This window comes from Bos grunniens, chromosome 21 (assembly GCF_055505025.1).
Source record: "Bos grunniens cultivar Pamir isolate PY7600 chromosome 21, Bosgru_T2T1.0, whole genome shotgun sequence".
Lineage (NCBI taxonomy): Eukaryota > Metazoa > Chordata > Mammalia > Artiodactyla > Bovidae > Bos > Bos grunniens.
In genome coordinates, this window is record NC_141185.1 from 1,143,992 (window position 1) to 1,165,446 (window position 21,455).

General features: G+C 55.6%; 1 long non-coding RNA gene across 1 annotated transcript; it reads right to left on the minus strand.

Moving 5' to 3' along the window:
- Positions 1–11,600: 11,600 nt before the first annotated feature.
- On the minus strand, positions 11,601–21,455 carry LOC147348847 (uncharacterized). The gene is made up of 3 exons (XR_015150215.1): positions 21,371–21,455; positions 20,559–20,649; positions 11,601–18,878 (listed from the first exon to the last, which is right to left on the minus strand). It is a non-coding gene; the product is annotated as an uncharacterized LOC147348847 (long non-coding RNA).

A 21,455-nucleotide genomic window follows, 5' to 3' on the forward strand; every position in this document is an offset into this window, starting at 1 on the left:
CCACAATGGTGTGTTATTCTGGGTGTCTGGCACCTAGAGCCAGACATCCTGAAGTGTGAAGTCAAGTGGGCCTTAGGAAAGAAAGTGAAAGTGAAGTCGCTCAGTCGTGTCCGACTCTTTACGACCCCATGGACTGTAGCCCACCAGGCTCCTCCATCCATGAATTCTCCGGGCAAGAATACTGGAGTGGGTTGCCATTTCCTTCTCCAGGGGATCTTCCCGACCAAGGGATCGAACCCAGGTCTCCCACATTCCAGGCAGACGCTTTAACCTCTGAGCCACCAGGGAAACCATAGGAAGCATCACTGCAGACAATGCTAGCGGGAGTGACCAAATTCCAGCTGAGCTATTTCAAGTCCTAAAAGATGATGCTCTTAAAGTGCTGCACTCAATATGCCAGCAAACTTGACACACTCAGCAGTGGCCACAGGACTGGAAAAGGCCAGCTTTCATTCCAATCCCAACGACGGGCAAAGGCAAAGAAAGCTCAAACTACTGCACAGTCACGCTCGTTTCTCATGTTAGGAAGGCTATGCTCAAAATCCTTCAAGTTAGGGTTCAGTAGTACATGAACAGAGAACTTTCAGATATTCAAGCTGGATTTAGAAAAGACAGAGGATGTGGGGAGCAGAGGAGGAAAAAAGGCAGAGGGACCAGAGATCAAACTGCCAACATCTGTTGGATCATCCAAAAAGCAAGAGAGTTCCAGGAAAACATCTACTTCTGCTTCATTGACTATGCTAGAGCCTTTGACTGTGTGGATCACAACAAACTGGAAAACTCTGAAAATGACGGGAATACCAGACCACCTTACCTGCCTCCTGAGAGACCTGTATGCAGGTCAAGAAGTAACAGTTAGAACCAGACATGGAACAACAGACTGGTTCAAAATTGGGAATGGAGTAGGACATGTTGTATATTTTCACCCTACTTATTTCACTTCTATGCAGAGTACATCATGCAAAATGCTGGGCTGGATCAATCTCAAGCTGGAATCCAGATTGCTGGGAGAAATATCAATAAACTCAGATACGCAGATGACACCACACTTATGGCAGAAAGAGAAGAGGAATTAAAGAGCCTCTTGATGAGGGTGAGAGAGGAGAATGAGAAAGCTGGCTGGAAACTCAACACTGAAAAAACTAAGACCCTGGCATCCGGTCCCACTCCTTCACGGCAAACAGACGGGGAAAAAGTGGAGGAATGGCACGGTTTATTTTCTCAAAACCCACTGTGGACGGTGACTGCAGCCGTGAAGTTAAAAGACATCTGCTCCTTGGAAGGAAAGCTACGACAAACCTAGAGGGCACATTAAAAAGCAGAGACATCAACTTGCCGACAAAGGTCCTTATAGTCAAAGCTACGGTTTTTCCGGTAGTCACGTATGGATGTGAGAGCTGGACCATAAAGAAGGCTGGCACTGAGGATTTATTTTGAACTGTGTGCTGGAGAAGACTCTTGAGAGCCCCTTGGTCAGCAAAGAGGTCCAGCCAGTCCATCCTAAAGGAAATCAACCCTGAATGTTCACTGGAAGGACTGATGCTGAAGCTGAAGCTCCAATACTTTATCCACCTGATGCAAAGAACTGACCCATTGGAAAAGACCCTGATGCTGGGAAACATTGAAGGCAGGAGGAGAAGGGGACGACAGAGGATGAGATGGTTGGATGGCATCACCGACTCAATGGATATGAGTTTGAGCAGGCTCCAGGAAGGACAGGGAAACCTGGCGTGCTACAGTCCACGGGGTCGCAAAGAGTTGGACACGACTTAGCAATTAGACAACAACAGCGGTTTTTCAACTCAAGAAGCTGGAAGCGTCCCTCACTTTTTTCTTGGTTGGTTGGTTGAGTCTGGGGCTCAGCGGTCACCCAGCAGTGGAGGTTGAAATGCTGGAAAGGCTGCGGTAGGATTCCAAAATAAGAACCAAGAACTTCTCGTCTCCTGACCGTGGTCCCAGGAAGACCTGCCCCCATCACCACAGGCCCAAGGGATACAGAGGAGGAACGTGCTGGCGTCCTGGGACCGGGGACCACCCAGGGGCTGTCGTCTTTGTGGGGAGGAGACAGGAGGATGCTGCTGTGGAAACGTGTGCCTTGACTGCAGGGAGGCTGACGGGCCAACTTTTCTAGAGGGTCAGGGTGAAGAAACAGGAAAAATAAACGGATCTGGAAACTAGAAGATGGTTAGGATGGAAGAATAACTCCAAGAGCTAATTTTGGAGGGACAAAAATCACGAAAAATAGAGAGATAATTGGAAAACCAAATCAAGAAGGGAGAAATTTTAAATATACAGAAGAACAATCATGAGGGAAATCATCACAGATGTAGAAAATTGTTTTTAAATACAAGATACAGTACTTTGATGCACACTAGTCAAGTAAATAAAACCTGATTGAAACATGGTTTTTCTAAGGAAATATTATAATTAATAATGATAATAGATTTATTGAAACAGATCCCTGAAGAGATTTAAAATTCTAAGCACAGCAAGTAATGCAGAGCTAACCCTGGAAAAGTCATCAGGCCAAGACAAGCTCCTAAGTGAAGAAGAATCCGCCTGCCAACGCAGGAGACATGGGTTCAATCGCTGGTCCAGGAATATCCCACGTGCCGCGGAGCAACGAAGCCAGTGAGCCGCAGCTACCGAGCCTGTGCTCTGGAGCCCATGCTCCAAAACGAGAGAGCAGCCTCTTTTCTCACTGCTAGAGGAAAGCCACGCAGCAATGAAGACCCAGCACAGCCATAAGGAAATAAAGAAATACAAATTTTAAAAAGAATAATATTTTTTTTTAAAGCCAATACTATAATGTATTCCAGGATGTAGGAAACTGATGAATTTTTCCCATTTAAAAATATTCCTTCAATAACATGGACATCAAAACTCTAAAAATACAGCACAATAGTGTAAAATTACAGACTGAGCTCATTAATATGGAGGTTAAAATATTAATCTTAGTATACAGAATCAGAAAGCACATGAAAAGGCTCATACTCTAAGGCCAAGTGAGGTTTGCTAGTGGATGATTTGTTAACAGAAAATGTGTAATACAATTCATCATATTAATAAAGCAGAAGAGAGACATTGTGTTCATTTCATAGAGGCATTTGATAGGGTTTATCAGAGGTTTTCTTTTGTTGAAGTAAAATTTCCATTCAGGCAGGTAGACAGGTCTTTAAAATATTTTAAAGACTCCTAAACCCGAGGGACTTCCCTAGAGGTCAGTGGTTAAGACTCAGCACGTCCACGGCAAGGGGCGCGGGTTCGATCCCACCTGCCGAGCGGCAGGGCCCAAACACAAAAACTAACAAAACCCAGCGTTACGCCTGCGAAGGCTTCCACCGACCCTCCTGCGCGTTCAGGAGTGACTTGCCAACCGCACTCTTTGCCTTGTAGTTCCCACAAGGAAGGACGTTCTACACAGCGAAGCACAACACTCGTCCCTGCATCGCATCCTCAGACCCCGCCCCCGCCACGCTTTGAGCGCTTCCCCATCCTCCCAGGCCCATCTCACACTGTCCTGAGCTGACAGGAATCAGCCATTTCCAGAAGAATCCTTGGTTCCTTTCAGTGACGAAGGATGAGTCAGTGCACAGATCTGAAGCAAACGGTTCAGTGAGTCTTGACAAATGTATGTATCCTGTAACCAATCCTAACAATCAGAGGATCAGGCTCTGGGGGATTTCCCTGGTGGGCCTGTGCCTAAGACTCCATGCTTCCCATGCAGGGGGCTTAGGTTCCATCCCTGGAACTAGATCCCGCGTGCGGCAGCTAAGAGTTCACACGCCGCAACTAGGGATCCTGCTTGTCTCAGCGAAAATGGATGATCACAGATACTCCAACTAAGACCAGGCGCAGTCAAACAAAGAAAGAGTTCTGAAAAGGGGTGTCAGGCCTTTCAACCACCCATAAAGTTACTCTGCCCCTTGAAGACTACTCCCACCTCCCAGGCACCCGCTGTGCTTATTTCTGTCATTTTGCTTGTTCTTCATTTGAATAGAATGATAAAGCAAACACATTTTTGTCTGGTATTTTTTCCCATTTGATCTAATATATTGGAGATTCATCCAGGTTGCAGCATAGATCAGTTATTCATTCTCCTTTGCGCCGAGGAGCATTTCCTGGTGTGACTCTGTCACAATTTATCAGATCTCCTGTTGATCAGCAAATAGATTCTTTCCAGATTTCGGCTGCAGCGAACGAATCACGGTAATGATTCTTGTACAAGTTGCTTGAGGTCAGAGGTCTTCTTTTCTCTTGGAAAGGTATAAGAGTGGAATTGCTGGGTCCTGGGGTAGGTATGGCACCCCACTCCAGTACTCTTGCCTGGAAAACCCCATGGACGGAGGAGCCTGGTGGGCTGCGGTCCACCGGGTCGAGAAGAGTCTGACACGACTGAGCGACTTCACTTTCACTTTTCACTTTGATGCATTGGAGAAGGAAATGGCAACCCACTCCAGTGTTCTTGCCTGGAGAATCCCAGGGACGGCGGAGCCTGGTGGGCTGCTGTCTATGGGGTCGCACAGAGTCGGACACGACTGAAGCGACTTAGCAGCAGCAGGGGTAGGTATAGAGCTGCAAAACTGTTTCACACAGTTGCACCATTTCACACTCTTGGCAGCCGTGTGCGAGTGCTGTTTGCTCTGTAATTTCGCCAGCAGTTGGTGGTTCCATGTTAGTTAAATGGGCATGTAAGTGGTGTCTCACTGGGGTTTAAATCGCCGTTTCCGTATCTTCGGCTTTCAGGTGTTTGACTGTGAAGTGTCTAGATGTGGTTCTCTCGAGTTTGGGTACACTAAACTTTTTGCATCTGTACATTTATGTTTTCTACCAAATTTAGGGAATTTTCAGCCGTTGTTTCTTCAAAAATTTTTTTCTGCCCCATTTGTCTTTCCTCCTCACGTAGAACCCTAATTACACATGTATTCAACCTCTTGATATTGTGCCCGTGATCATTTCCTTAGTCTCTGATGATTTATTGATCTGTCTATACATGTATAATTGTCCTCTGTCTTTCGGTTTTGCTTTTCTTTGTGCTCATCGAGCCTTTTCTGCAGTATCCATTCTTGTTGTTCAGTCGCTCAGTCGTGTCTGACTCTTTGCGACCTCATGGACTGCGGCATGACAGGCTTCCCTGTCCTTCACCATCTCCTGGAGTTTGCCCAAGCAATATCCATTCTGCTGATCAGCATATCCAGTGATTTTTTTTTTCATTTCAGATACTGTCTTATGGTTAGAAATTGCATTCAGTCCTTTTTTTTTTTGTATGTGTGTGTTTTTCTTTTTGTCAGTGCTGTTCTTATGGTCTCCATTTCTCAGTTTAGATTTCCCTCTTGTTTCCTTATGCATTCATTTGCACCTTTCAATCTTTGGGCATATTTATAATGACTGTTTTGTCAATGTTCTGCTCTGCAAAATTTGGTCACCTGAGGATCTGGTTCTAGGGATGGGTCATGTTTTCAAGCTTCCTCTCATATCTAGTAATTGTTTCTTATATGTAGACATTGTGATTGTTGGATGAAAAAGAGTATACACAATGTCTTCTTTTAAAAGATGCTGCTTTGTTCTGGAATGCTGCTAAAATCCTAGCAGGTCGTGTGGTCATGTCTGGCTGGTGGGAGGCTGTGGAAGGCTGGGTCTATTTCAGGCTTGTTCTTAGTCCTAGGTTTGGCTTTTATTCTGGAATGTGGTTTGTATTCCTAAACCATGGCCTTTCTGGGGTTTTGCTTCGTCACCCGAGGTGCCCACTGAGGCTTCTCCGCTCGAGCTGGGTGGGAACTGCAGCGTCACACAGCTCTGCACCTTGCCTGGTTTCTCCGTCTCCGCTCCACAGTAGCCACTTCTGCCGGGCTTTGTGGAAGACCTCCCTGCACGCATGCAGCCTGGCTCCAGCCGGGATCTGACAGCCCCACGCAGGTTTGCTGTGGTTTTATGACTTGTGGTAAGGAATGCACGTTTAGTGTTTGTCCCTGTTGCTGACACAGAGCTCCTGAAGCTTTTGGAACTTCCTGTGATGACAGCAGTAAATGTGTCTTTTGTTATTTTAATGGATGATGTTGGAAACCACTTAAGGATGGCATCTGGTTGCCAGAGGAGCCAACCACGTGATTAGAGGGTCGGAACTGTCAGTCCCACTACCTGAAGTCTGAGGAGGGGAGAGAGGCTGTATCAGTGACCAATGGCCAGTGATATGAAGCCTCCATAAGATCCCAATGGACAGGGTTTGGGAAGCTTCCAGACTGGTGAACCAGATGCATACATTTGCTGCTGGGTGAGGCCCCAAACTCCACTGGGACAAAAGCTACTGTGTATGGGACCTCGCCCTAGCATTTCTTCATCCGCCTTTTGATTGCATCTTTAAATATCCTTTGTAATAAACTGGTGATCTAGTAAGTAAACTGGTTTTCTGAGTTCTGTGAGCTGTCCTTGCATATTAATCGAGCTCACGGTGGGGGGCCCTGGGAAGCTCCCACCTATACAAAGTCGGACAGAAGCACAGGGGACAACCTGGACTTGAACTGGGGTCTGAAGTGGGGCAGTCTTGTGGGACCGAGACCTTCTCCTGTGGCTCTGATGCTACGCCCAGGTCAATAACGTTGGAATTGAGTTGAATTGTTAGACCTCCCGGCAGCTGGTGTGGGAAACTCCCCCACGTGGGGGTGGGTGTCAGGCCTGTGCTTCTGCGCCCTCATGACACACAGTTCCCTCCTGCTTGGCGCTGACCCCTGCCAGCTGCAGCCCCTCCAGCCCCCCAGGAACCCCTAACCCTCATCTCTGCCTCCTCGGCCAGTAAGACCTCTGCTTTGGCTTCAGCTCTCGCGACCTTGGAAGGGAAACCTGAGGTACAACGGGGGAAAACAAGGGCTCGTTTCCTGGCTCTCTCCCTGCTCCGGAGCGTTTCAGTCCTGCATCACCTGTTGCTCAGTCGCCTCGTACATTTGCCTGATGTTACGGTTATTTACGGCAGGAGGTAAGTATAACTAGTTACAATGTCCTGCCTGCAAGTGACACGCATTCTTTTTTGTTTCTCCTTTGGCTGCGCCCCGCAGCACGTGGGATCTTAGTTCCCCGACCAGGGGCTGACCTGAGCCTTCTGCGTCGGAAGCTCGGAGTCTTAACCGCTGGACCACCAGGGAAGCCCCTCAACGTGCGTTCTTGGTCGAATTTTCTTGTATAAACGCCATAAATTTATACAAGCCCCCAAGCTATCCCCATGTCAAATGGGGGAGATACTAAAATCATACCTATTAGAGTAAAAACTCAGGAAGGTTGTCTTCTGATATCACTGTAACTTAATATTTTTGCAACTGGAGAAGAGAAAAATGAGACATAACAATAGTAATGTTATTAGGAGGAATAGGAGGAATTCTTACTCAATAGTCAATAGGAGGAAATGTCGTGACAATAGGAGTAATGTAATGCCAGTTTTTTTTGCAGCTGATATGATTAAATCTCTGGAAAAACCCAAGTGGATCAATTTAAATTCTATTACAAACAGTATTTCAGGACTGTCTGGAACAGAAAGAACATGCTGTCATCATTAGCCTTCGTCTATACGGAAAAGGGCTTCCCTAGTGGCTCAGATGGTAAAGAATCTGCCTCCAAAGCGGGAGACCTGGGTTCGATCCCTGGGTGGGGAAGATCCCCTGGAGGAGAGCATGGCAATGCACTCCAGTATTCTTGCCTGGAGAATCCCCATGGACAGAGGATCCTGGCAGGCTACAGTCCATGGGGTCGGAAAGAGTCAGACAAGACTGAACGACTAAGCACAGAGCATACAAAAAACAGCTTGTTAGCAAGAGATAAAAAAGAAAAGATCGCTTTGACCATCGCACCAGAAGCTGAAACACCCAGGAGTAAACCTAATGAGAAACACATAAGATCCAAAGGAAGAAAACAAACCCCACTGAGGGACACAGACACCCTTGATGGAGGCGGGGCAGGCCTCGCCCAGGATCCGCAGACGCACGGTCATAAAGAGGGCTCTCTCTGCTCCTAGGAACCTGCCCTACAGAGCTGATCTCACTTATGTCAACATGAAGCATCTCACACATGTGAGATGAAGCACACGCAGGGTTATCCGTTACAGCACTGCCTGCCATAGAAAAAGACTGGGAGCATCCGAAAAGGCCACTGGGGCTGGTTCAACATACCGTGGCGTGTATGCAGCAGGGCGATGTCCCACCGCCAGCTCTCCAGGCCCAGAGGAAGGACGATCGCCAAGGTTGATGGCTGCGTGAAAGAATCAAGGTGCTGAGGGTGTGGCGCTGGCTGCCGGGAGACGTGCGTCTGGTTTGTACACTAGGGGTGGCTCGGCTCTCAGGAAAATCAATCCTGACAGTGTGATGCCAGCAAGCAGGCATTTCTTTCTCTCTCAAGGCCCCGAGGAAGTGGTCCCCACCCTGGCTCGCTGCCCAGCGCAGGCCTCCTCTGTCCGCCCTGCTCTCTGGAGCAGCCTTGGTGGCTCGTAGTCAAAGACGGCCGCCTCGTCTCCAGCCCACACGGTGGTGCCCAAGTCAAGAAGAAAGGAGGCGGGGAAGAGGCAACGAGGGCCCCACAGGTCCCACGTTCTCGGAAGAGCAAATGTTGGGACTTCTCTGACGGGCCAGTGGCTGAGACTCTGAGCTCCCGATCCAGGGGGCATGGGTTCAGTCCCTGATCAGCGAACTAGATCCCGCATGCTGCAAACAGAGTTTGTGTGAGGCAACTAAAGATCTCACGTGTCTCAACTAAAAGATTCCCTCATGCTGCAACTAACACCTCTTTATTTAAAAAAGTAAACTATTTGTAAAAGAAAAGAAAAGCCGGTGTTTGTCTCAGCCTTCCTCTCAGCAGGCATGGCTTGTAACTCGTGGGTCAGAACTGAGTTCATGGCTGCTCCTGGCTGCAAGGGAGGCAGGGAAATTATGTATTTAACCAACTGTGAGGCCCTGACATCAGAGAAAGGGGAAGGATGAAAGCCAAGAGGGGGGTGGCCTGCGTCACCTACCATACTGGCCATACTTAGAATGTCTTCAAAAGGACACACAAAAAATTGGAAATTCTAGTGGACTCTGGAAAGGAAATAGAATGTCTGGAAGGTGTGCATGTAGAGGGAGGGGCTTTATTCTCTTCTGTGAATTTAATACTCTGTGTATTTACTACCTGCAAAATAAATAAATGAAATATAATTTTCAAAAGTCACCAATAACAAAAGTACAGCTTTAAAAATGCAATATTCAGAAACTTTTAAAAGTGTTTTAAAATAACATTTCTATTAAAGAGAAATTCATAAGGTTCAATTACAAAACACTTAGAATTTAATAGTAATGGAAACTCTGCATGTTAAAATTTGTGAGACACATTTAAAACAGTATTAGAGACAACTGTATACCTTTGACTATGTTTACCTGAAAATAAGAAAGACTGAAAAAAAATCAACTAAGTCAAGGATCTATAAAAATAGCACAGAGTAAGTCCAAAGAAATAAAGAAGGAAAGAAATAGTAAAAACATAAACCAAGAGAGAACAACAACAAAAAGTAGAAATGATGACAAAATCAAAGTTGTCTCTCTATTTAAAAAACAAATGTTTTGGTATTTCCCTAATAACAATGGCTGTTTCTTGATGGAAGATCTAAGATGACAAGGGAGTTTTCTTCTTTGAGCTTATTCTCCTGGGCTAAAATTAGGATAGGCACATAATAACTTTATAATAAACGTAACCAAATTTCTTTCTTCAAAAAAAAGAAGAACCCAAATGTTTCTTTCTACATTTATTTGGCTGCATCAGTTCTTGCCCGTTACACGCAGGATCCTCGATCTTTGCTACGGCTTGCGGAATCTTCAGCTGCAACATGCAAACTCCTAGTCAGGTCACGTAGGACCCAGTTCTCTCACCAGGGACAGAGCCCAGGCTCCTGTGTTGGGAGCGCAGAGTCCTAGCCCCTGGATCAGCAGGGAAGTCCCCAAGCTGACTCTCTAAATAGTTTATTTCAAGAGTGATTAAAGAGGGGAGAAGAGGTATAAAAAGATATAAGACAAAGGGGGTAAAAACTCTTGCCATATTCTAAATGTAGGAGACGATTTTTTTAAAAGTATACACCAAGAAGTTTGGATCTTTCCTGGTGGCTCAGCTGGTAAAGAATCTGCCTGCAATGCAGGAGACCTGGGTTCGATCCCTGGGTTGGGAAGATCCCCTGGAGAAGAATAAGGCTACCCACTCCAGTATTCTGGCCCGGAGAATTCCATGGACTCCACGGGGTCACAAAGAGCTGGACACGACTGAACGACTTGCACTTTCAAAAAGTTTGAAAATCTAGGTAAAATGCACAGATGCATAGAGAATTGAAAATACTGAAACCCAAACAAGGAGGAAGAGAAAACCACAGGAGATTAACAATCGTTTAAAAAATTAAAATAGTAACCAAACCTCTCTCCCAGTATACACACACACACTGCCCAAACACACACACACGCACACACAATTCCCAAAGCTCCTAACCCAGCTGTTACCACAAACAGATCTAACAAAGCTTCAGAGAACAGATAACCCATGCGATGTATAAGTCGTTCCAGAAAAAGAGAAATGGAGAAAAAGCTGCCCACCCCAGTCTATGAAGCTGGTACAGAGACTGGGGTTTCCCTGGTTGCTCAGTGGTAAAGAATCTGCCTGCCATGCAGGAGACGTGGATTCGATCCCTGGGTCGAGAAGATCCTCTGGAGAAGGAAACGGCAACCCGCCCCAGTATTCTTGCCTGGAGACTCCCATGGACAGAGGAGCCCGGCGGGTCACAAAGAGTCGGACTTGACTGACTAAATAACAATATAGGGATTTTTTTAAAAAGCACAAGATAAGTAAATTCTAAACCAGTTTTATCTATGATCATGAATTTTTTAAATCTTAAAGTGTTAGCTAACTAAAATCCAATCACAAGTTGCATTCACATAAGGTTTCTCTCAGTAATAGAAGCATAGTTCCAATCAGAGATTTTAACACAGCAATTTGCCAGGTTAAAGAAGAAAAGAACGATAATCATTACATTGGTGCAGAGTAAAGCATTTGACAGTTTGATAAAAATTGACATGATTTACAGAAAAAAAAAAAAAAGAAACTTAGGAAACTTAGTCGCTAAAGCGACTTTTCCCAACAAATAATGACTATTTCCCTCAAATCTGTGGCAAGTTTAACGGAGACAATTTGCATGCATACCCTTTGGGCTGGGAATAATATAAAGATGTTCATTCTCACAGCTTCTGTTCAATATTATTCTGGAAGCCCTGGCCAATGCATAAGACAAGAAAAAGAAATCATTAGTTTAGGAATTATTAATAGATGAAGACAGATGTATTGGTTTGGCCAAAAAATTCGTTCAGGTTTTTCCATAACATCTTCAGAAAAATTCAAACAAACTTTTCGGCCAACTCAATATCATAATGTCTTTTCAAATAACATGTTAACATTCATTGAAATGCCAAAATAATCAAGGATTAACTATCAGAACTAATTAGAGTTTAACAGAGCTGCCCCAAACAAAAGTTAACAGTGTTCCTTTAAATCACTAAAAAGTACATAGATGACTGGACAGATGTTATTTTAAAAAAAGAACAAATGTTCAGGAATTAATCTTGGAATCCACAAGTTCTTTATTGGGGTGGGGGTGGGGGAAACCCTGGAATCACTTCCCAGCCTCAACAGAGAGCCGGAACCGCTGACACCTTCCTGCCTGCTTGTGGGGCCACGTCGATACACCCAGGCTGCCGGTTCTGGTGCCCAAATTTCTGTGGGTTTGGAGACCCGCAGGAGGCTTTGAGCAGTAGGGTGGGTCTCCACTCTGAAGGCATCGTGCCCAACCACCCCCCCGCCCCCCGCCATGCTGGGCTCTGCAGCTCCTGGGACAGGACGCCCTGGCATCCGCCCCCCGCAGTTGGTCACAGGTCAGTGGGCCGTGTTCGCGTTCTCTGCTCGGCCCTCCATGGCCTGAGCTCCTGAGAGAGACATCGGGGTGGTGACCGGGCCTGCCTGGCTCTTCCCAGACCGTCAGCCAGGAATGCCAGGGCGTGCCGGTGCATGCCCGTCCGCCGTCTGGCGCAGCTGAGCTGCTTCATGCTTGTGTGTGTGCACGCATGTGTCTTGGGGATGGGGCCTGGGCCTGGACCCTGATGAGATCTGGAGTCAGCTCCTCCCCGAGCCTGGAGCTTCCAGGGAGTGTTGGAGGGGGCGGGCCAGGGGATGTCCCCACTGCTCAGCCACGTGGACCCTGAGCTGGCTGTGTGACCCCGAGCCAGTCACCCGAACTCTCTGGGATGTGAGTCCAGCCAGGGGCGCTGGCCTTGGCTGGGGGTCTCACTCTGCAGACCCTTCAGTGAGGGTTTTCTCTGCCACAGTTGGGAACAGAGGCCTGAATGGGGCTCAGGGGTGAGATATGAAGAGGTGTGGGGCCCTGGCAAGGCCAGAGAGGCTAGGACTGGGGGCAGGGAAGAGGTGGGGGGCTGTGAGCAGAGCTTGCCAGGCCGTGTGAGCCTGGGGGGAAGGAACAGCAGCAGGACAGCAGAAACGGCCACATTTGAGGGCTTGCCTCTCTGAGCTTCTACGATTGGACCCCGACATCTTCACATCCTACCCCTGAGTGGTGAGCCCCCCCGTCCCTCAGCATGGGGGATGCGAGCGTAGGCAAACAGCTGGGCAGGGGCTGACCTGGGGCGTGGGTTTGTTGCTGTGAGCCACAGCAGACTGTACAGCAGGGATGGGCTCCCCAGATGTGTGCTTGAGAGAGCAGCTGGGACCTGAGCTGGGGCAGGACGGGGGCAGGTGAGGGCGGACTGCCCGAGGGCGCTGGAGTGGACAGAGGCTTAGGAGCCTGGACTGAGGTGGGAGGGACAGGAAGGGATGCCTCTCCCCATGTTCCAGCCAGAGCAGCCAGGGGAGGGGTGTCTCTGAAGGAGGTGGGGGGGTCAGGGAGGGCCCCGAGGCCAGCAGACACCCCTGCTGGTGCTCAGAAGGAGTCTGGGCTGGGGGCTGAGGGCGGGGTCATCTGCGCGGGGGTGCTCCTGAGGGCCGCCCAGGAGGGGCTGTCAGGTCCCTGGGCAAGGGGGGGTGGGGGGAGGTCGGGGGTCGCGGCGGAAGCCCTGCAGGCACTGCCAGGGGCTGGGCAGCGGCACAAGCAGCAGGAGTCCTTACTTCTAGAAGCTTGTCTTCAAGATGCAAATGCAGCAGTGACGGATGGACAGTGACGCTGCATACAGAACCATCTCTGCCAGAAATCTGGAAACCACTTAATTAATTTCCAACATTAGGGGGCTTATTACATAAACCTTGGCCCAGCCCAAGATGGATTATTCTACAACTCTGTGCATTGAGCTTTCAAGGTATCTGCTGGCGTGATCTTTCCATAGTTTGCATCTGATCTCGTTGCTCCCCAGCTCCAGCACGCCCCACCCGCCGCAACTGCTGGCGTTCACCCCTCTGCCTGGTGGACAGCGGTAGGTCTTTCTCATGGGTGCGCCTTCACTTCCGTGGGGCCTTCGCCTGCACTTCTCAGGACTCCCCTGGACTCCCCTGCCCTGTGGGCACTCGGGGCCCTCTCTCCTCTCCCAGCTCACCCCCAGCTCAGGCTCTCTTAGCTCCTCCTCTGTCACCCCCTCCCTCTGGACCCCCTGGATGTGTTCCGTGTCCAGCCTGGGTGGGGGGAGTCAGGGCAGGTGGGCTGAGCACATGGGAGCAGGGAGAGACCCGGGCGCCTGCGGGAGGCAGGCTTGCAGCCCAGTGAGCCTCCAGCTGGTCCCCAAGGCTCAGCCATCCCTGGGCCCCGCTTACCCCAGGGCCCAGGGGCTCTGTCGCACTCCTCTGCATTGGCCCCTGGCAGCCCCTGCGCACCTCCCAGAGATCCCGTCCCCTCCCTGGTCCCTCGTGGTAGGTGTTTCCGCCCAGCGTGTGAAGTGAATGAATGGAGGTGCGGATCGGGCCAGAGGGGTGGACACCCCGCATCACGCCTCCCCGGCCCTGCGCCACCACCCAGGCCGCCCCTGCGAGTTGGGAGGCGCTGGGACAGGCAGGGGCTCAGCAGCGCCCGCCCTGCCGGCGGCCACCTGGCCCCATCGCCCCTGCCCGCCATCTCCTGGGACCAGGAGGTCCCACCCCCTACGTGCGCGGGGCCTGGGCCAGAGGTGGCCACGGCCGCGGGTCATGGCTGCGGGAGGGGGAATTCACCTCTTCCAGGAAGGGCGGCGGGGGGGGGGGTGCCCTCAGACCTCCCGCTGGGGCGCCCGTCCTTGCCAGGAATGCGCGCGGGGCCGGGGCGCTGGCCGAGGGCGAGCGCTGGAGCGCGACCTGCTGGGGACGCCGCACAAAGGCACCCCGCGCCGCCCCTGCAGCACGGACCGTCGGGCCGGGCGCCGTGGGGCCCTGAGCCCCGGCAGGTGTAAGCGGAGATCCGGGCCTATCCGGAGATTCGCCCGCCGCCCTCCCGCGCGGGCCACGTGCGCGACGGTGGGCTGCCCGGCCGCCGTGCGGGGTGCGGGATGCGGCTGCGTGGAAGGCCGCGGGCTCTCCGTGAGCCGCGCCGCCACCCATCTTTCCATCTCGGGTGGGGGTTGGCTCAAGAATGCGTTCCTGCACCTACGGGCCCGTGCCTGCCCCCTCCTCCAGGAAGAGTCCCTGGCCATTCTGGTCAGGTCGCAGGTCGCCTCCTGCTCAGCCTGAGGGCTGACCCTGAAGCCCCGCTCCTCTCCGTATCCCCAAGGACTCTCCAGTCCCTGGTAGTCCCGTGGCCGGGCAGGGGTCGGGGGCGAGGCCTGACCCGGTGGGTGGGTGGGCACTGAGCAGATGGGCAGGACGGACTGCGCCCACAGTTTCCTGGGAGCCAGGGCGTGGCTCCAAGGCCGGCCTCCCCTCCCCAGAAGCCCTCCTCCATCCCCTTCTCCGGCGCTGGGGCACGTGGCTGAGGCGGAAGGAGCAGACCCCACAGCCCAAGCCGCCGGCTGGCCTCCGCCGGCGGGCCTCCCAGCCGGCGGGCGCTGATTACTGTAATTGACACCCGCGGGTGGGGAAGCCCAAGGAGAGCGGCCGAGGAGGCGGAGCGAGCACCCACCCGCTCCCACTCCCCTCTCTCCTTGGGATCAGGGTTGAGGCCAGGACGTCCTGGGGTCTCTGGGTGGATTAGCTGTGGCGGGGGTGATGGGGGGATGAAGTGAGGCTGGAAGGTCCAGCTGGAGGGGGAGCAGGCCTCTGGGCCCCCAGCCTGGGGCAGGGGAAGGGCCGGGCTGGTGTTGGATATTCACAGGCTGAAGGTGGGGAGCAGACCCAGGCCCCCAGGGAAGAGATTGGGGCCACTGCCTGGCTGGCAGGAGCTCCCTGGGGTTATGCGGGGAGCAGGGCTAGGCCCTGGGAGCTGGGGTTCAGAGCCTGGGGGAGCTGGGGAGTGAGATTCCACCCTGCCCCCCTCCCAGCCTCCCCTGTGGCCTGGCTGGCAAGGCCTGGGCGCGCCCAGCTCCCTGGAGTTGGCAGGGACCAAAGGGCGGAAAGCCGTCCTCCGCCCTCGCCCACTGAGACAGGAATCCGTGGCCCCGGGGGACGGAATCCGCAGCCACATTCCGGGTGCCCTGGTCGCCACTAGGCAAGGGTGGGGCAGGGCTGGGGCGCCAAGGCTGGCACCGGGGAGTGTGGGAACCTCGTGCTGCCAGCACCCGGGCTGGTGGCCCTCTTTGCCAGCCTGGCAAAGAGGTCGGTACCCCTCTGTCCGCCCTCTAGGGCCTCAATGGGGCCAAAGTGGGGTCCATGGTGGGAGGAGGGGGTGGTGGGGCCTGGATGTCTTCTGCTTGAGACCGGGTCACCCTCACGACCGTGGGGAGGTGCAGCCCTGACCCCCCGGGCGCTCTGCGTGGGCAGGCCCTGCCCCGCCTGGGCCAGCAGGGGCCTTGGAAGGGAGAGGGCAGCGGTGGGCTGGCCCGTAGGGGTCATGCTGAGCGACAGGGTCCTGGCCCGCTTGGATGTGCTCACACACGTCCGCACCCAGCCTGTGGCAACTTGCTCGCTGGCAGGAAGGCGGGCACGCTCGTCCTGGTGGCAGCCCCAGAAGTTCCCCAGGAGGGTCTGTTCCCTGATGGCTGGCGCAGATCCCCTGGGTGCAGGGCCATTGGGCTGCAGGTGTGGCGGCTTCCAGACGTGCCTGTCCTGGGGCGTGGGGATGGAGCCCTGCTCCGAGGAGGGGGCAGAGTCCAGCCGGGCGTGGGCTGGAGGCCGGGCCGGTGCTCTGTCCAGTAGTTGGCCTTCCCACCCCCACTTTCCAGATGGAGAAACTGAGGCCCAGAGAGGTCAGGGACTTTTCCAAAGTCACACAGCAAGGTGGAAGCAGCACAGCAGATTCACGGTGGACTTGGAGAACCCTTGGAGACCTGAACCTTACTTTCCTGAGAGCCCGGGTGGGTGGCATCCCTGTCTCTGGCCTCAGTTTCCTCACCTGGGGAGTGGGCTCACAGTAACCACATGGCAGAGCCCTCGCGAAGTCAGGGAGGCGCCAGCCAACAGTCAGTGTCATCTGCCCCTACTCCCCACTCCCAGCACCCAGATAAAAGGCTCTGACGCACCGGGACCCCACAGCCATAACAAGGGGCCCCCTGGTGGCCACTGGTGGCACGAGGCCACCTGTCCTCTGCCCTTGAGTGATGGGCACACGGGGGAGAAAGGCCCTGAGGAGGGTAGGGGGCAGAGGGCAGGCCCTGGGGGGCACAGGGCAGGGGCTGCTGGGTTGGAGTGTCCATGGGGGTCCATGCAGGGGAGGCTGCGAATGCCGCCCCGTCAGGAGCTTGGATGGATCCTGCGGGTAGCTGGAGGCCATTGTGGCTGCGGGACAGTGTCCCCTGGAAGCTGACCGCAGGGGCGGCAGGGCCTGGGGCCGGGTTCACACGTGAGGGGACAGCAGCCCAACTCTGAGGGGGTGCTCAGTCGTGGGGTGTGTTCGGCCTGAGGCCTTGGCAGGTCTGGGCTGGGAGAGGAGCTGGCCAGGCACCCGAGGGCTCCAGGAGACTGGGGCGCCCACCCCCTTTCAGACCCCAGCGCGGTCCCCTCTGCTCCTCCGTCCTCAGAGGCCTGTCCTGACCCTAACTTGTCCCCGGGAAGCCACCAGCGTGCAGGCTTGAGAGGGGCTTGTGGCTTGGGACTCCGGTGAGTGAGCGGATGTGGGGCCCTCATCCTCCCTGGCTCCCTGTGTGCCCCGCGCTCTGGCCTGGGGTCTGGTCACGGGCACCGTGCCACCTCCCCCGTCAGAGCTGGCAGGTGGTGATGGCCGGGGCAGGAGGGATGGGGCTGGGGTGGACGGAACTCAGGGTCATGCTCTGGGCCCCGCCCTGGTGGGGGAGCATAGAGGAAAGCCGTGAGGAGCAAGGGTCACAGGCACAAGACGGGCCCGGGTGGTCTGTGGGAGCCCACTGGCCTCTGGGTAGAAGGCTGGGCTCAGGCTCCGGGGCACTCACCTGGCCTCTGGGCACAGGGCGCAGGAACACGTTTTGGCTTGTAGCCTGTGGCCCCTGCTCCTTCCACTGCCAGCCCTGGGGGGCGGTGGGGTGCGGGGCAGGGCAGACACAGGCCTGGGAAGCCACCTCGGGCCCCATGCGTCCTAGGACTTCTGATCTGCCCAGAGGACCCCTCCTCTCTGGGCCCAGTCAGTCCTGGCCTTCGGTAAGCACCCCTCTCCACCGTCCTTGGTGCCTGTGGCCAGGGCATCAGGAGACAGGGCTCCCTGTGACTGGCTCCCCTCCTGGGCTCTGTTGTCACCTGAGCCTGGAGGTTGAGCTGGGCTGGATGTCTGTGCCCCGGACACAAGCCTGCCCTACCCAGGAGCTGGGCCCACCACACACGCTGGGACCCCCAGGTGGCAAAGCACTCCTCAGTGAGGGCTGACCAGGGCGAGAAGGGGGGCTGTGCAAACCTGGAGCCCAGCATCCCCAGGGGCTGCCACCCTGTGCATTTGCACAGCTCCCCATGCAAGTGGTCAGCGTGTGTGTGTGTGTGTGTGTGTGTGTGTGTATGTGTGTGTGTGCGCACGCGTGCTGTGGGCACATGAACACAGGTGCAGACCTAGTGAGTAGTCACACCAGCGCCCACCCACAGGCCCACACCCTCACACAGCAAGGAGCACAGACCACACACACTTGGTGACCAGCCCCACTCACGCACGTGTGAGCGGACCCAAAGCAATGGGGAGGGGGCTCCTGACTGGATCCCTGTGTCTCCTCCAGGGTACTTGTAACAAGCCCCTCCCCACTACCAGGGGTTCACCACACACGGATGCAGAGAACCCTGACCAACCCTCCTGCGATGGAAGAAACACGCCAGGCAGAGGGGCAAATCGAGGCAGCTGGGACTCAGACCCGTGGTACGGGGTGCCCGGACCCTCAGGGCGGCCGGGCCGCAGCACGTGGAGGAACCCGGCGGGGCGGCTCCGTGAGGAGGAGGGGGTCGGCCGCGCCCAGCCCCGTCGGGGAGCCGGCCTCTTCTCGCCCCCGCGGGCTGGGGCCGGCCCAGAGCGGAGGGGTCGCCGAGGGCGCCGGCTCCCCGGGAATTCCAGGCGCGTGTGTCAGCGCGCTCGACTTCGCCGCCCCTGCGGCCCCCTCGGCCCCCTCGGCGGTTTGGCGCGGAGAGCTGATTCCCAAGGGGGCGGGCGGGGTCCACCCCGCACCCCCAGAGCGGCCCTGGCAGGAGCCGGTCTCCCTCTACTCCCTCCTAGTTTCTGCGCCCCAGGGGTCGCAGCTCCCCTGGGGAAGGAGCGGGGAGGGCCGGCACAAGAGGACTCGGACTGGGGAAGGGACGCCCCCGTCCAGCTGTTTCTGTACAGACCTCTACGTGAGCTGCGGGCGGCGTCTGGATCTTGGGCGCGAATCCCAGTTGGGCTTTGATTTTCGCATCTGGAAAATTGGAAGCAGAGCAGCGCCTGCCTCGCACAGTATCGCGCAAATAGCCGCCACGGCGAGCGCCGCCAGTGCCCGGGATGGGACGCTGCATGCGATCCCGGGGTGCGGGGACCCAGGACACCCACCCTGCCCGCCCCGGCTCGCTCTGGGGCTGCCTGGAGCCCCCTCTGGGTCGCACACACCGAAGTCTCTCTGCTCCAGGCCCGCCCCGGCGCTGCTCTGCCAGCGGCCTCGACAGGCCCCGGCGCGCTCAGGGCTGCGGGGCGAGGGTGGGTGCGCGCCGGCCCCGACCGGAGCGCGCCGGGGTCGGAGGGGCAGGGGCGGCTCTAGGCGGCGGGAGTGGGTGGAGGCGGCGAGGGGCTGCGGCAGGGCCCGGGGCTGGGGAGCTCCGGCCCGGGCCCTGCCGCAGCCCCTCGCCGGGCTCGGGGTCTAGACCGGGTGAGAGGAGGGCGGGGGGAGCCGGGCGTCTCGGGACCCGCCCGCGGCGCCCGGCCCCTCCGCGTGCCCTTGGGCGCTGCTCGCCCGTTTCTCCGCGGGGGAAGCGGTGGGTCCCGCGCACCCAGGGGAGGGGGCTCGGGATTTGTGTCCCAGCGCCCGGCGTGCTGAGGGGTCCCCGGGTTGCTCGTGGTAACGCAGACGGCACGAAGCGGTACGGGGCAAGCCAGCCGGCGGTCTTGGGCCGCGCCTCCGCCTCCCTCTGCCCTCACCGGCCCCTCGGGGCAGGCGCTCTGGGCCGCGAGGCGCCCGCGATCGGGGGAGCCCCGAGCGAGGCCCGCGGACGCAGGGCCGACGTCAGCCAGCAGGCGGCGCGGGGCGGCCGGCGGAGCCCCGCCGACCTGCTTCCCTAGGCCCGGCCGTTCCGTTCCGGAGCGCCCACCGGAATCGCAGACGGGGACCCAGGCCCCCGAGCCCTCGCCTCATCTTGAAGTTTGCGTGCAATAGGGGGGCAGGAAGGCGGGTTTTGGGGGCATTAGGTGCATGAAACTTGTGGAGCCCAGCTGTGTCCCTAGGAGGTGACCTTGAACACGGCCCAGGTTCCTCCTTCACTTCCTCTGTGAAAATAGGGGGTGGGGGCGGGAAGAGAATTCCCTGCTGCTGGCCGGCCTTGCCCGGAGGAGACACGGGCCTTCGAGAGGCTGGGCCGCTGGAGTGTCCTGGGGGAGAGGGCTGAAGGCAGGCCCACTGGAGGCGGGGTGGCTCCCCGCTCCGCTCAGGGCGTGGCTGAGCCAGGAGAGGCTCCTCGGGACAGAAGCCCCTGTCCTAAGCCCGGGGGCCCTGTGGGGCTGGGCCTGGGGCTGGACACCTGGGAGGGCCTGCCTGTCCGCAGGGCCTGTGAAGAATGGGATGGAGGAGGTGGGGGGAGCCCAGCCTACAGCAGTGCCCCACCCCAGTCAGAGCTCGGCTGAGGCACCAGCCTGAGGGCACCGTGCTCACAGCAGGCCTCCAGCCTGGGACTCCTCCCCAGACCCTGGCCTCCCAGTGTCCAACCCCATGGAGGGAGGAGCAGGTCAGCTGGACACCCCTCTTCCAGCTACAGCATTGCCCGCACCTCGCCAGCACTCACTCTGGTGCCCAGGGCCTGCCCACCTGCCCCTCCCCTGCCTACCCCCACCCCCAACCTGGTGCCCCAGCCATCAGGGGTGCAGCCTTTCCTGAGCCCTTCCAAGCACTCACCCTGAGGATTGGCTTCCGTGTCACCCTCAGAGAACCCTCTTCTGGGCCTGGGCAGAGAACGATTCATCCAGCGGGCCGGGGTGTCCACCTGCTGCACAATCCAGAGAAAGGTTTAGCCCTTGCCTAGCTCCTGGGAGGCACCTTCCAAGCCCCTGGAGTGTCTGAGACAGCCTCTCCTGAGCACACAGCGGGCCCTTGGCTGAGTGGTGGGCGGGCAGCTGCCCCAAGGCGCCAGCCACTGGGCCTCTGTCCTTGGTTTCCCATTTACCAGGACACAGGCTGAAAGCAGCTGAGAGCAGCTGCCTTGGTTGTAGGCAGGCCTCCAGGTGAGAAAGCGGGACTTGTAGGGAAAAGGGAGGGGCGTCATGGATGGATAGAGAGCAGGCCGGATGGATGCGTGGATGCAGGAAGCGGGGAATAGGGGGGTGGATGGGTGGATGGAAGGGCGTGGAGAGATGGGTGGATGATGGAGAGATGCACGAAAGAGCAAGTGCAGCGCGTTGTTCATTGTAGAACGTAGGGGAGGAGTGTGTGAGGTTTCACCGTACAATTCTTTCAACTGTGCTGTGTGTTTGAAAATATAATACAGTGTTGGGGAAATGTTTGTAGATAAGCCCTGTAACACACATGTACACACACTGCTGAAAACTCGCGGGCTAGGACTTCCCTGGTGATCCAGGGGTTAAGAATCCTCCTGCCAATGCAGGGGACACGGGTTAGATCCCTGGAGCGGGAAGATCCCACGTGCCGTGGGGCAACGAAGCCCGTGGGCCACAATTGCAGAGGCCACGTGCTGCAACCCTGACGCCCACCTGCCTAGGGCCCGTGCTTGGCAACGGGAGAAGCCCCTGCTCGCCGCAGTGGAAGGAGAAAGCCTGCGCACAGCAATGGAGACCT